We start from the raw sequence: 14,036 nt of genomic DNA on the forward strand, positions 1-14,036 counted from the left end.
ACACAGAGAGACCTTGCAGATCGCTGTGAAAACAGCGCTACAAGGCAAAAGGAAGGTGAATAGTAGGTGAACACAGCGGTTGCTAAATTAGCCTTTGGAAAGCACAAAGAAGCAAATCGCTATCTCTAAACTGTCCCTCAGTCAGCAAACAGCGTCCTGTCACTAACTGAATTCACAGCAGAGTGATCGCAAAATGGCGCCAGCGACTTTTAAACTGCATCATGACATCATTTCAGCAGCCAATCACAGCCTTGCCAGTAGTTTCATGCCCTCCATGCTAAACAGGATGTGCCCACACTTGGAATCTTTCTCATTGGCTGAATTTCTGAATTTTGAATCATTGAACTTCCGATTCCGGTATCCGATACGCGCCAAGTATCGGAATCCCGGTATCGGAATTCCGATACCGCTAGTATCGGCCGATACCCGATACTTGCGGTATCGGAATGCTCAACACTAGTCATATACAGTGCCTTGCGAAAGTTTTCGGCTCCCTGGAACTTTTCAACCTTTTCCCACATGTCATGCTTCAAACATACAGAAACCAAATGTAAATTTTTGGTGAAGAATCAACAACAAGTGGAACACAATTGTGAAGTTGAATAAAATGTATTGGTTATTTTAAATTTTTGTGGAAATTAAAAAACTGAAAAGTGGGGCGTGCAATATTATTCGGCCCCTTTACTTTCAGTGCAGCAAACTCACTCCAGAAGTTCATTGTGGATCTCTGAATGATCCAATGTTGTCATAAATGCCTAATGATGATAAATATAATCCACCTGTGTGTAATCAAGTCTCCATATAAATGCACTAGATCTGAGATAGTCTCAGGGTACTGTTTGAAGCACAGAGAGCATCATGAAGACCAATGAACACAAGAGGCAGGTCCGTGATACTGTTGTGGAGAAGTTTAAAGCTGGATTAGGATACAAAATGATTTCCAAAACTTTAAACATCCCAAGGAGCACTGTGCAAGCAATCATATTGAAATGGAAGGAGTATCATACCACTGCAAATCTACCAAGACCAGGACGTCCCTCTAAACTTTCATCTTAAACAAGGAGAAGACTGATCGGAGATGCAGCCAAGAGACCCATGATCACTCTGGATGAACTGCAGAGATCTACAGCTGAGGTGGGACAGTCTGTCCATAGGACAACAATCAGTTGTACACTGCACAAATCTGGCCCTTATGGAAGAGTGGCAAGAAGAAAGCCATTTCTCAAAGATATCCATAAAAAAGTGTTGTTTAAAGTTTGCAAAAAGTCACTTGGGAGACACACCAAACATGTGGAAGAAGGTGCTCTGGTCAGATGAAACCAAAATCGAACTTTTTGGAAACACTGCCAAACGATAATCCCCACTGTCAAACATGGTGGTGGCAGCATCATGGTTTGGGCCTGCTTTTCTTCAGCACGGACAGGGAAGTTGGTTAAAATTGATGGGAAGATGCATGGAGCCAAATACAGGACCATTCTTGAAGAAAACTTATTGGAGTCTGCAAAAGTCTTGAGACTGGGACGGAGATTTGTCTTCCAACAAGACAATGATCCCAAACATAAAGCAAAATCTACAATGGAATGGTTCACAAATAAATGGATCCAGGTGTTAGAATGGGCAAGTCAAAGTCCAGACCTCAAGCCAATTGAGAATCTGTGGAAAGAGCTGAAAACTGCTGTTCATAAACGATCTCCATCAAACCTCATTGAGTTCGAGCTGTTTGCCAAGGAAGAATGAGCAAGAATTTCAGTCTCTCGATGTACAAAACTGATAGAGACATACCCCAAGTGACTTGCATTTGTAATCGCAGCTAAAGGTGGCGCAACAAAGTATTAAGTTAAAGAGGCAGAATAATCTTGCACGCCCCACTTTTCAGTTTTTGAATTTCCACAAAAATTTAAAATAGCCAATAAATTTCATTCAACTTCAAAACTGTGTTCCACTTACTGTTGATTCTTCACCAAAAATTTACATTTGATTTCTTTATGTTTGAAGCATGATATGGGGGAAAAGGTAGAAAAGTTCCAGGGAGCCGAATACTTTCGCAAGGCACTGTATACAATGGGGAAAATAAGTATTTAATACACAGTCAATTTTGCAAGTTTTCCCTCTACAAGGAATGAAGAGCTCTGTTAACTTTTATCGTAAGTACATTTCAACTGCGAGAAAAAGAATCTAAAAATAAAAAAACAGAAAATCACATTGTATGATTTTTAAATAATTAAATTGCATTTTATTGCATGAAATAAGTATTTGAACACCTACAAACCAACAAGAATTCTGGCTCTCGAAGATCTGTTAGTTTTTCTTTAAGAAGCCATCCTACTCTGCACTCATTAACTGTATTATTTTCAACTGCTTTACCTCCTTACCTGTATAAAAGACACCTGTCCACACACTCAACCAATCAGACTCAAAACTCTCCAACATGGCCAAGACCAAAGATATGCACCAGTGACGAAATTGTAGACCTGGATAAGGCTGGGATGGGCTGCAGGACAATAGGCAAGCAGCTTTGTGTGAAAGCAACAACTGTTTGCACAATTATTATTAGAAAATGGAAGAAACCTATGATGACTGTCAATCTTTCTCGGGTTGGGGCTCCATGTAAGATCTCGCCTCTTGGCACAAAGATGATTTTGAGAAAAGTCAGGAATCAGATAACATCTCCTCACAGGTTTACTGTGACAGAGAGGAGCCAGAAGACTGCATTGTCTGATTTCTCCTACACTTGCACTGATTAGAAGCGCTTCACCTTCATATTAAATGGTGCATGTTTATATTAGCAGTGCAGGGGTTAATCTGTTCAGTTGAGAGCTTTTGTAAGCTTTCCTGCATTAAGGTTCAGCTGTTCACTGTTAGTCACTCCCATCTCTTATATAACCTGGTTCCTGGCTAGCAATCATTATCATAGCTAGCTAGTCCCTGGTCCTGGGACTCCCAACAACAGAATCGTGACATTAGCTCTGACCAAAACTGTTTTTTGATCCATTTTGGATCCTATCACTGCTCTGACAGGGCAACTGCAGTAGAACAACCTGGAGTCTTTTGGTTATGACAGCACTTTCTTTGAGGAAAGAACTTTCAGTTGAGCATATGCATCTTGCATGGGTAAATTCACCAGATGGTGTAGCCTGTGTAGTGCGGCAGGGATGAGAACTCAAGGAGAGAAGAATGGTTTGCCCAAAAGACTTATTTCCCACTGCTATAATAGTCTAAATGTCAAACATGCATTTGAAAAGTTTCTTGTAAGCCCAGATCCAATTTATTATATAGAGTAAAGAGTCCCAATTACTGTACCCGATCTCCCATTACGTTCTCAACTGCATTTAATCCGCAGTTTACCCCCTTAGTGACCGAGCCAATTTTATCCATAATGAATGACCAATCCAATTTTTACAATTCTGACCACTGCCACTTTATGAGGTTATAGCTCTGGAATGCTTCAATGGATTCAACTAATTCTGAGAACGTTTTTTCGAGACATATTGTACTTCATGATAGTACTTCATGATAGTGGTAAAATTTCTTCCATAAGACTTGTGTTTATTTATGATAAAACAGAAATTTGAAAAAAATTAAATCCTTGCAAATTTCAAACTTTTTATTTTTGTGCCCTTTAACCCCTTTAGCCCCGAGGGTGGTTTGCACGTTAATGACCGGGCCAATTTTTACAATTCTGACCACTGTCCATTTATGAGGTTATAACTCTGGAACGCTTCAACAGATCTTAGATCTTTCTGACACTGCTTTCTCGTGACATATTGTACTTCATGATAGTGATAACATTTCTTCGCTATAACTTGCGTTTATTTGTGAAAAAATTGAAATTTGGCGAAAATTTTGAAAATTTCGCAATTTTCCAACTTTGAATTTTTATGCCCTTAAATCACAGAGATATGTCATGCAAAATTACTACTACAAAGTTACTTAATAAGTAACATTTCCCACATGCCTACTTTACATCAGCATAATTTTGGAAACAAAATTTTTTTTTGTTAGGGAGTTATAAGGGTTAAAATTTGACCAGAAATTTCTCATTTTTACAACACCATTTTTTTGTAGGGACCACATCTCATTTGAAGTCATTTTGAGGGGTCTATATGATAGAAAATATCCAAGTGTGACACCATTCTAAAAACTTCACCCCTCAAGGTGCTCAAAACCACATTCAAGAAGTTTATTAACCCTTCAGGTGTTTCACAGGAATTTTTGGAATGTTTAAATAAAAATGAACATTTAACTTTTTTCACACAAAATTTATTTCAGCTCCAATTTGTTTTATTTTACCAAGGGTAAAAGGAGAAAATGGACCCCAAAAGTTATTGTACAATTTGTCCTGAGTACACTGATACCCCATATGTGGGGGTAAACCACTGTTTTGGCGCATGGCAGAGCTCAGAAGGAAAGGAGCGTCATTTTACTTTTCAATGCAAAATTGACTGGAATTGAGATGGGACGCCATGTTGCGTTTGGAGAGCCCCTGATGTGCCTAAACATTGAAACCCCCCACAAGTGACACCATTTTGAAAAGTAGACCCCTTATGGAACTTATCTAGATGTGTGGTGAGCACTATGACCCAACAAGTGCTTCACAGAAGTTTATAATGCAGAGCCGTAAAAATAAAAAATCATATTTTTTCACAAAAATTATTTTTCTCTCCCAATTTTTTATTTTCCCAAGGGTAAGAGAAGAAATTAGACCACAACAGTTGTTGTGCAATTTGTCGTGAGTACGCTGATACCCCATATGTGGGGGTAAACCACTGTTTGGGCGTATAGCAGAGCTCGGAAGAGAAGGAGCGCCATTTTACTTTTCAATGCAAAATTGACTGGAATTAAGATGGGACACCATGTTGCGTTTGGAGAGCCCCTGATGTGCCTAAACATTGAAACCCCCACAAGTGACATCATTTTGGAAAGTAGACCCCTTAAGGAACTTATCTAGATGTGTGGTGAGCACTTTGACCCAACAAGTGCTTCACAGAAGTTTATAATGCAGAGCCATCAAAGTAAAAAATCATATTTTTTCACAAAAATAATCTTTTTGCCCCCAATTTTTTATTTTCCCAAGGGTAAGAGAAGAAATTAGACCACAAAAGTTGTTGTGCAATTTGTCCTGAGTACGCTGATACCCCATATGTGGGGGTAAACCACTGTTTGGGCGCGTGGCAGAGCTCGGAAAGGAAGGAGCGCCATTTGACTTTTCAATGCAAAATTGACTGGAATTGAGATGGGATGCCATGTTGCGTTTGGAGAGCCCCTGATGTGCCTAAACATTAAAACCCCGCACAAGTGACACCATTTTAGAAACTAGACCTCCCAAAGAACTTATCTAGATGTGTTGTGAGAACTTTGAACCCCCAAGTGTTTCACTACAGTTTATAACACAGAGCCGTGAAAATAAAAATTCCTTTTTTTTTCACAAAAATGATTTTTAGCCCCCTGTTTTGTATTTTCACAAGGGTAACAGGATAAATTGGACCTCAAAAGTTGTTGTCCAATTGGTCCTGAGTACGCTGATACCCCATATATGGGGGGAACCACTGTTTGGGCGCATGGCAGAGCTCGGAAGGGAAGGAGCACCATTTGGAATGCAGACTTAGATGGATTGGTCTGCAGGCGTCACATTGCATTTGCAGAGCCCCTGATGTACCCAAACAGTAGAAACCCCCCACAAGTGACCCCATATTGGAAACTAGACCTCCCAAGGAACTTATCTAGATGTGTTGTGAGATCTTTGAACCCCCAAGTGTTTCACTACAGTTTACAACGCAGAGCCGTGAAAATAAAAAATCCTTTTTTCCCACAAAAATTTTTTTAGCCCCCAAATTTTTATTTTCCCAAGGATAACAAGAGAACTTGGACCCCAAGAGTTGTTGTCCAATTTGTCCCGAGTACGCTGATACCCCATATGTTGGGGTAAACCACTGTTTGGGTGCATGGGAGAGCTCGGAAGGGAAGGAGTACTGCTTTACTTTTTCAACGCAGAATTGGCTGGAATTGAGATCGGACGCCATGTCGTGTTTGGAGAACCCCTGATGTGGCTGAACAGTGGAAACTCCCCAATTCTACCTGAAACCCTAATCCAAACACACCCCTAACGCTAATCCCAACGGTAACCCTAACCACACCCCTAACCCTGACACACCCCTAACTCTGATCCCAACCCTAATCCCAACTGTAAATGTAATCCAAACCCTAGCCATAACTTTAGCCCCAACCCTAACCCTTACTTTAGACCCAACCCTAACTTTAGCCCCAACCCTAACCCTAACCTTAGCCCCAACCATAACCCTAACTTTAGCTCCAACTCTAGCCCCAACCCTAACTCTAGTCCTAACTCTAACCCTAACCCTAGCCCTAACCCTAGCCCTAACCCTAACCCTAGCCCTAACCCTAATGGGAAAATGGAAATAAATATTTTTTTTTAATTTTATTATTTTTCCCTAACTAAGGGGGTGATGAAGGGGGATTGATTTACTTTTATAGCGTTTTTTATAGCAAATTTTTATGATTGGCAGCTGTCACACACTAAAAGACGCTTTTTATAGCAAAAAAGTTTTTGCATCTCCACATTTTGTGACCTATAATTTTTCCATATTTTGGTCCATAGAGTCATGTGAGGTCTTGTTTTTTGCGGGACGAGTTGACGTTTTTATTGGTATCATTTTCAGACATGTGACAGTTTTTGATTGCTTTTTATTCAGATTTTTGTGAGGCAGAATGAACAAAAACCAGCTACTCATGAATTTCTTTTGGGGGAGGCGTTTATACCGTTCCACGTTTGGTAAAATTGATAAAGTAGTTTTATTCTTCGGGTCAGTTCAATTACAGCGATATCTCATTTATATCTTTTGTTTTGGCGTTTTTATACGATAAAAGCTATTTTATAGAAAAAATAATTATTTTGGCATCGCTTTATTCTGAGGACTATAACTTTTTCATTTTTTTGCTTATGATGCTGTATAGCACTTCGTTTTTGCTGGACAAGATGACGTTTTCAGCGGTACCATGGTTATTTATATCCGTCTTTTTGATTGCGTGTTACTCCACTTTTTGTTCGGCGTTATGATAATAAAGCGTTGGTTTTTGCCTCGTTTTTTTTTTCTTACGGTGTTTACTGAAGGGGTACTGCCGGATGTCAGCTGTGATAGTCAGCTGACACCCGGCCGTGATCGGCCGCGCTCCCCCCGTGAGTGCGGCCGATCGCATATGGCGTACTATCCCATCGGTGGGAATTAAGGCCCACCCCACCTCGATGGGATAGTACGTCATATGGGATTAAGGGGTTAATCAGAGCAACCCTAACACCACTCCCAACCCTAACCATAACCCCCAACCCCAACTGCAAAGAATGGAAATTTACATTTTTTTATTTTATTATTTTTATCGAACTAAGGGGAGACAAAGGCTCATTTGATTTACTACTTTTTTATTTTGATCACTGTGATAGGATCTATCACAGTGATCAAAATGAACCAATAGGAAAAATCTCCTATTGTTGCCAGTTACCAGCCGGCAGATCTTGGTGGGCGCACTGCGCATGCGCCTGCCATTTTCTTCCAGGAAGATGATGCGGAGGGACAGAGGAAGAGGGGCCAGGGATGCCTGAGGTATGGGGGAGGCTCAAGGGACCCCATTTCTCTTTCCTCTGGTTTGCTAGATCATATCAGAGGAGAGAGAAATTAATGGAAAAACAGATTTTTTTTGTGATCGCTGTTATTTGATGAATAATGGCAATCATGTGAATGGGGACAGTAAAAATGAACCTGAATCATGTTCTTCCGGTAGCTGAGACCCCGGAATTTTTCCGATGCTAGGGGCTCTATACACTTATTTCTCAACACGGTTAAAACGCGTTGCTGAGGAATAAGAATCCTTAACTGCCACCATTAAATGGCGTATCAGTGGTCGTTAAGGGGTTAATGACATAAAAATAATAGTCTTAAAATGCTTACCTGTCATGAACCAAAATACTGTTCTGCGCAATATTCTAGACAATGGGTGCAGGGTTGTTCCCAGAAGAGGTCTCACATTGTTTAACATGTTATTTCCAAGCATGTTAAAACTACCCCTCCGTCCATCCACTTGGCTTGCAGTGAAAGATTTTCATAAATGTGCTGGCTCCAGATACAATGTATGTCAGTTTGCTTTGGATAAAACACACACAATTGCTATGAACATCCCACATACCATCACTTCTTTCATAATCTGTGACTTCAAATACACTGAGTACTGTATTATGTGTGTTGCATGCAAATTGAACTATATAGGTTGTACAACCAAAAAAAGAAAAAAACGAATTGCGTAACACAGCTAACATTAATAATAAAAATAGCTCCTATTCAGGGGCATGCAAACATTTTGTCACAGTACACATGAGTGACCTCACACATTTTGCTTTTTTGGTCTAGAGAAGGTGCCATTTCTGAAGTGGGGTGGTAACTGGCAAAGAGAACTTGCTCTTAGGGAGGCATACTGGAATTTACATTTAAATACCAAATTTCCAATGAGATTAATTACAAGAATGACCTTTATTACATCTATTAACTGTTTGTGACCGCTTTCATGTAATCAATTTGCATGCATTTAAATGTGATTAACCTTGATTGATGAATGGTTTATTTTTCTTTATATGTACATTTTTATTTTCTCTCTGCTAACCTATCAGTAAGGTTGCTACTGTTGTGGCAGAAACGCTTCAGGTTTCTTTTTACTTCTTTTAAACATGAATTAATAAACTTCACAACTTTAACAGGATGGGTGTGCTGGATTGAATCCTCCCTTTTTCCTAAAAGTCCTGTAGGGTTGATTCTGTAACTTGCTAATCCTTTGCTTTGCTGTTTGTATCACATACCTTCAGCGTTTAGTCTAGGGAGGGAGAGAGAGCTGTAGAAGCAGGGAGAGTGGCTAAATACAGTTTGTAGGCAGGGATTAGTGCTTTGTAGTTCATTAAATATATAACTGCCTCTGTTGTTTTTTTCTTTTTTCGTCTGTGAAAAAATTAAATACATGATTCATCGAGTATTCTGTGCATTGTGGTACATTTTGGCATTGTATAACACTCATAAAAATTGTTGAAAACATTTTTTTTATGAAATTGCTCACCAATAGAGAATTATATGCTCTGGGATACATTTCTGTTAAATATAGAATTACAAAAAAGCATTTAAAAATATTTCTGGATAAAATTACTAATTCATAAAGTATTCCATGCTCTCGGGCACATTTGGCTCCTTGGCTGGCCAGAAGAGACAAGGAGATAAGCCAGGACCATGGCTTGTGAAATGCTATCGGGCTCACTAGCTGCAAGGTACCAATAGTTGGCATACTGGCGGTTGGTCATTACATATGACCGGCAATCCCATTTTGTTCATCCATCTGCTGTAAAGGTGGAATACTTGCTTTGAAGACTGCAAGATCTGACAGCTGGAACCAGGGTCACGTTCCTCAAAATAGAGGGGCAACATCGCTGGTATGCAGTGGGTGTGATCCCAGAAGGAAGTGAGCAGGATAAACCCTTCTTGAGGAATGAATGGGCCTGGAAGAGGCTCCTCGATGCAACTTGAGACTGGGCTACTGCCACCTTCGAGAGATCATAATGTCCTTTGGATTCCCCACCTTCTATGAAGGAGTAGGAGATGGTGCATTCTAAATGTAAGGAGCTCTGACACTACTGTAAGATGGTATTCCAAGATAGAAGGACAGCGCTCCAACCAGGTGTTATGGTCCAATAAAAAGAATCTTTATTTCAGCCAAGATAAAACAGCAACGTTTCAACCGATCACCGGTCTTTTTCAAGCATGCTTGTCTGGGAGAGACTCCTCGAGAAATGACCACCACCTTCGAAAGAGCATATTATCCTTGGGGTTTCTCAAGGCGATGGTGCAGGTGAAACAGGGAGCTGTCACCCACTTCTACATGTTGGTGACTTTGGTACTACATGAACCTGGGTCACTTACATCCCAGGCATTGGGCTTCAAGGAGCCGGTGTAGGCTGTCCCACTAGTCTCCCGAGGAAGGACAAGAAGAAGCAGACACCTGAAGAGCATTACTGTATTACTCTCCTTATAATTTTTTCCTGGCATTGCACTTTTTTGCAAAGCATTAAGGAATGTAGGAGTACATGAAGTAAACTTTCAAAATATTTACATTAAATTTTTTTGGTGGGATTCAATTAGTCATCCATACAGTTTAATGTGGTTATTGTTATTACAGTGGTATCTAAAACGCCAACAAAGATTTAAAAAAATGTGTTCAGGATTCAATTAGTCATCCATTCAGTTTAACGTGCTTTGGGGGTTAAAATTTTTCAAAACCGCTTAGCCTGGTACATTTCACAAAATATTTTTGTTCTAAAAATTGTCTATTGTCATATATACTGTAGACCTGCTTTGTGTGAAATTGTGTTGGTTTGAAATAAAAGCAAAAATTGTCCTACTACAGGTGTAGAAATTTGATTGTTCAAAAATTTACTGTTACCATCATTTATTTATTTTTTTTCAACAAATATACTTTGTCATACAGTTTTCTTTCAGTTAACAAAATTTTCAGTAAATGATGTTTCATATCGTGAAAACTGTACAGTTAAAAATAATTAAAATAATGGAGAAAAAAGGTGGGTTACATGTCATATATACCCTAGAACTTGGTTTCTGTGAAATTTCGTTGGGTTGACATAAACAAAATTGGCCTGCTACAAGTGTACAAATTTGGTCCCTTGGCACTCGGTCCCCATCCATCACTATTTCTCCTACTGTGGCGTCCCCGCCTTGTACCAGAACATCACCGGCCCTTACCAACGCGGTTACTGGAATTGTCTACTTAACAACTGACATATGTACAAGCGCTTTGGGACAGGGATGCTACATTTTTCCCATGGCACATTGGATGAACATTGTGGAAGCCGGTGCCGAGTCCTGGTAGGGGGGTGTGTGCATTTTATATCCACTGTACAAAATAAAAAGCATTTGAAAAAAAAAAGTTTTGTTTGGATAAGCAGTGGCACACATGGTGTATATAAATATGTTTAACGAATCTGCAAGAAGTGCTGTAAAAGGTGTTCATTGTTTAAATTTTTCAGCTTGTATCATGAGTCATTACAATCCGTCATTATGTGGCTTGTATTTCATGTTGCCATATATTGCTTTGTTTCATGGACTATTTCTCGTTTTAAGCATTTTTGTAATTGAATTGATTAGTCTTCATTTTCCAACTTTTACTTTACTGCTATGGATAAGATTACAACTTATAATGAAGCAAACATATCATTATTATTGTTGCCATAAAGAGCGCCAGCAGCTGTGGTTTAATTACACTCTGCACATTGCTCCGTAAATGCTCTATTTATACACATTAGCTAAAATGATTTCAGACATAAACTAGACTACAAAGACTGATGTAGACAATGATATACATAATTGTTTCTTACAGTTTTCTCACTTGTTTTACCTTCTTTGTCTACCTGTGGAAATCGGCATATTGTCTTTCTAGAACATTTGTATATTTAATAATATATCTATGGGTACCTTGTCATGTTATGCCTAGCAGATTGGATAGCTGCAAGAAATTCATAATGGTATTTTGTTTATATGCAAATTAATGTGAAATAATATTAATTATATGCTTGACCTATGTGTTTACCAACCTGCCTATCACTGACTATTGCATGGTTACTAAAAAGGAACTAGATATTATGAAGGTAATTTTATCATTGCTATGTCTGAATGTGCCAGTTACACTATTCCTTAAGGTGGATGGCATCAATGATTTGTGCTTTGTCTACACTGAATATGGCTTTTTCACTCAGCTCTGTTGCCACAGAGTGTTGGGAAATCTTAATGCCTCAGTGTACTAATTCATTTTGGACAATTGTGTGCTTACATCTTTGTGGAAGCAGTTTGAGATAGTCCTGTGTTTGCTCCAGAATTACTGTACACACAGCAAGGCCTATAAAGGCATTTCTGGGTCCATTCGGTTTGGAAGATGACTGGTCATCACAGAGCACTGACCTAAAACACAACAAACAATTTTGGGGTGATCTAGAAAAGAGATTTCGAGTCAGGCAAAAATTATTTCAAAGAAACTCTAAAATCTTGAGGAAAACCTTCTCAAAGGGGTGGAAACTGTTGTAGCTGCAAAAGGGGACCAACTCCACATTATTGACTATGTAGTTAGAATGGGATGTCATAAAAGCTTTTTTAGGTGGAATAACAATATAATTTTCTATTTTTATAGCACCAATAAATGACCAACTTTTGTCCAAACAGTACATGATTCTACAGCAATGACGTTTATGTAATTTATCACATTAATTCCACATTCTAGCTTAAATTTTACTGTTTCAGAACTCAATAATTGTTTAAAAGTCAATATATATTAATGAAAATGAGTTTGAATATAATAAATACATTTTCTCAAGCTCTTATTTTTCTCAACCAGATCAGGCAATTCATGAAGCCCTGACCTTGCCCAGCATGTAATGCAGTCTGATGGCAAAACTGTAGCCAGGTAAATAATTCTTTGAAATGATACAGCATTTTAGAGAAGGTATATATTGAAGATCCGGACTAGTCACATCTCCGACTATGGTCACTGGCCAACTTTTCTGTGTGCTACTCCTGGGGATTGACAAGTCTCCCCCTATGTACACACAATGGAGAGACCTGTTAATCTTCTGCAGCGGCGCTAATAAGAGTCATCTGGGCTAGCCTGGCCAGATCGGCACATTATATTTTTCCATGGTTTGGACAGCGTAAATCGCCTGAAAGGTTTCCTTTAACTATAAATACTAAAATGTCCTCATTTATTCTACTGCATAAACATTTTTGAAATCACCCCCCATCCAGCTACCTACTGTTTGCCAGTCATTGTGAAAATCCTCCAGCATTTCTTACAGTCTAGCTTTACCTTTTCCTGCTCACATAGCAACAAACATCTGGATCCATGAATTAGCTTGCCAAAATTTCAAATATGTTTTGGGTTAGGTTAAAGAATAGGATAGCTAATAAATGTCTGATAACTTTGAGTGAACACCACTGGGACTCCCATAAATTATGATTATGAGTTTCTGGTTCAAGAATCTGTATTGAGCAGCGGTCTTGTATGAATGGATGTAACATCTCTAAAAACACTTGTATCAAAGAGAAAAAATAACTAAAAACTGCTGACGGTGAACAGAAATCACCATGAACCCATATCTTAGTATTATAACTTCACTCAATGTTGCATATTATACTGGTTTAATAAAAGAAGCATCAACTACAAAGGCTGCATGTCTTTCTAAGCAAAAGATACAAGTGTTTCTCACAAAATTAGAATATCATCAAAAAGTTAATTTATTTCAGTTTTCAATACAAATAGTGAAACTTATATATTATATAGAGTCATTACAAACAAAGTTATCTATTTCAACTGTTTATTTATGTTACTATTGCACTCTGTGAACAGCCAGCTTCTTTAGCAATGACCTTTTGTGGATTACCCTCCTTGTGGAGTGTGTCAATGACTGCTGATTGTGGAGCCTACTGAAACAGACTAAAGGACCTTTTTAAATGTTTAGGATGCCTTTGTGTTTTTTTGTTAATTATTCTAATTTACCGAGATAATGACTTTTGGCTTTTCATTGGCTGTAAGCCATAATCATCAACAATAACAGAAATAAACAATTGAAATAGATCAGTCTATTTGTAATGACTCTATATATGAGTTTCACTTTTTCTATTGAAGAACTGAATTAAATTAACTTTTGGATGATATTCTAAGTTTGTGAGACGCACCTGTAAATTGCCTAAATGATTGAAAAATGACTGAATAATTCTAGTGTCTATGAGGGGTTGTTTTTACAGCATGTACATAGATTTCTGCAAGTCTTTTTAAGATATACAGTACATGAAGATTCAGGAAAATGTTTCACTGTTTGAATATACACTAAAGTGACACATCGCTTATGTCTACATGTGGGGCTCCTCAATTAACTCTGGACATCTGCCCTGGATAAAAATGAAAGAAATGGTCTCTTGACTTTATTCCAA

Source organism: Ranitomeya variabilis, chromosome 6 (assembly GCF_051348905.1).
Source record: "Ranitomeya variabilis isolate aRanVar5 chromosome 6, aRanVar5.hap1, whole genome shotgun sequence".
Classification (NCBI taxonomy): Eukaryota; Metazoa; Chordata; class Amphibia; order Anura; family Dendrobatidae; genus Ranitomeya; species Ranitomeya variabilis.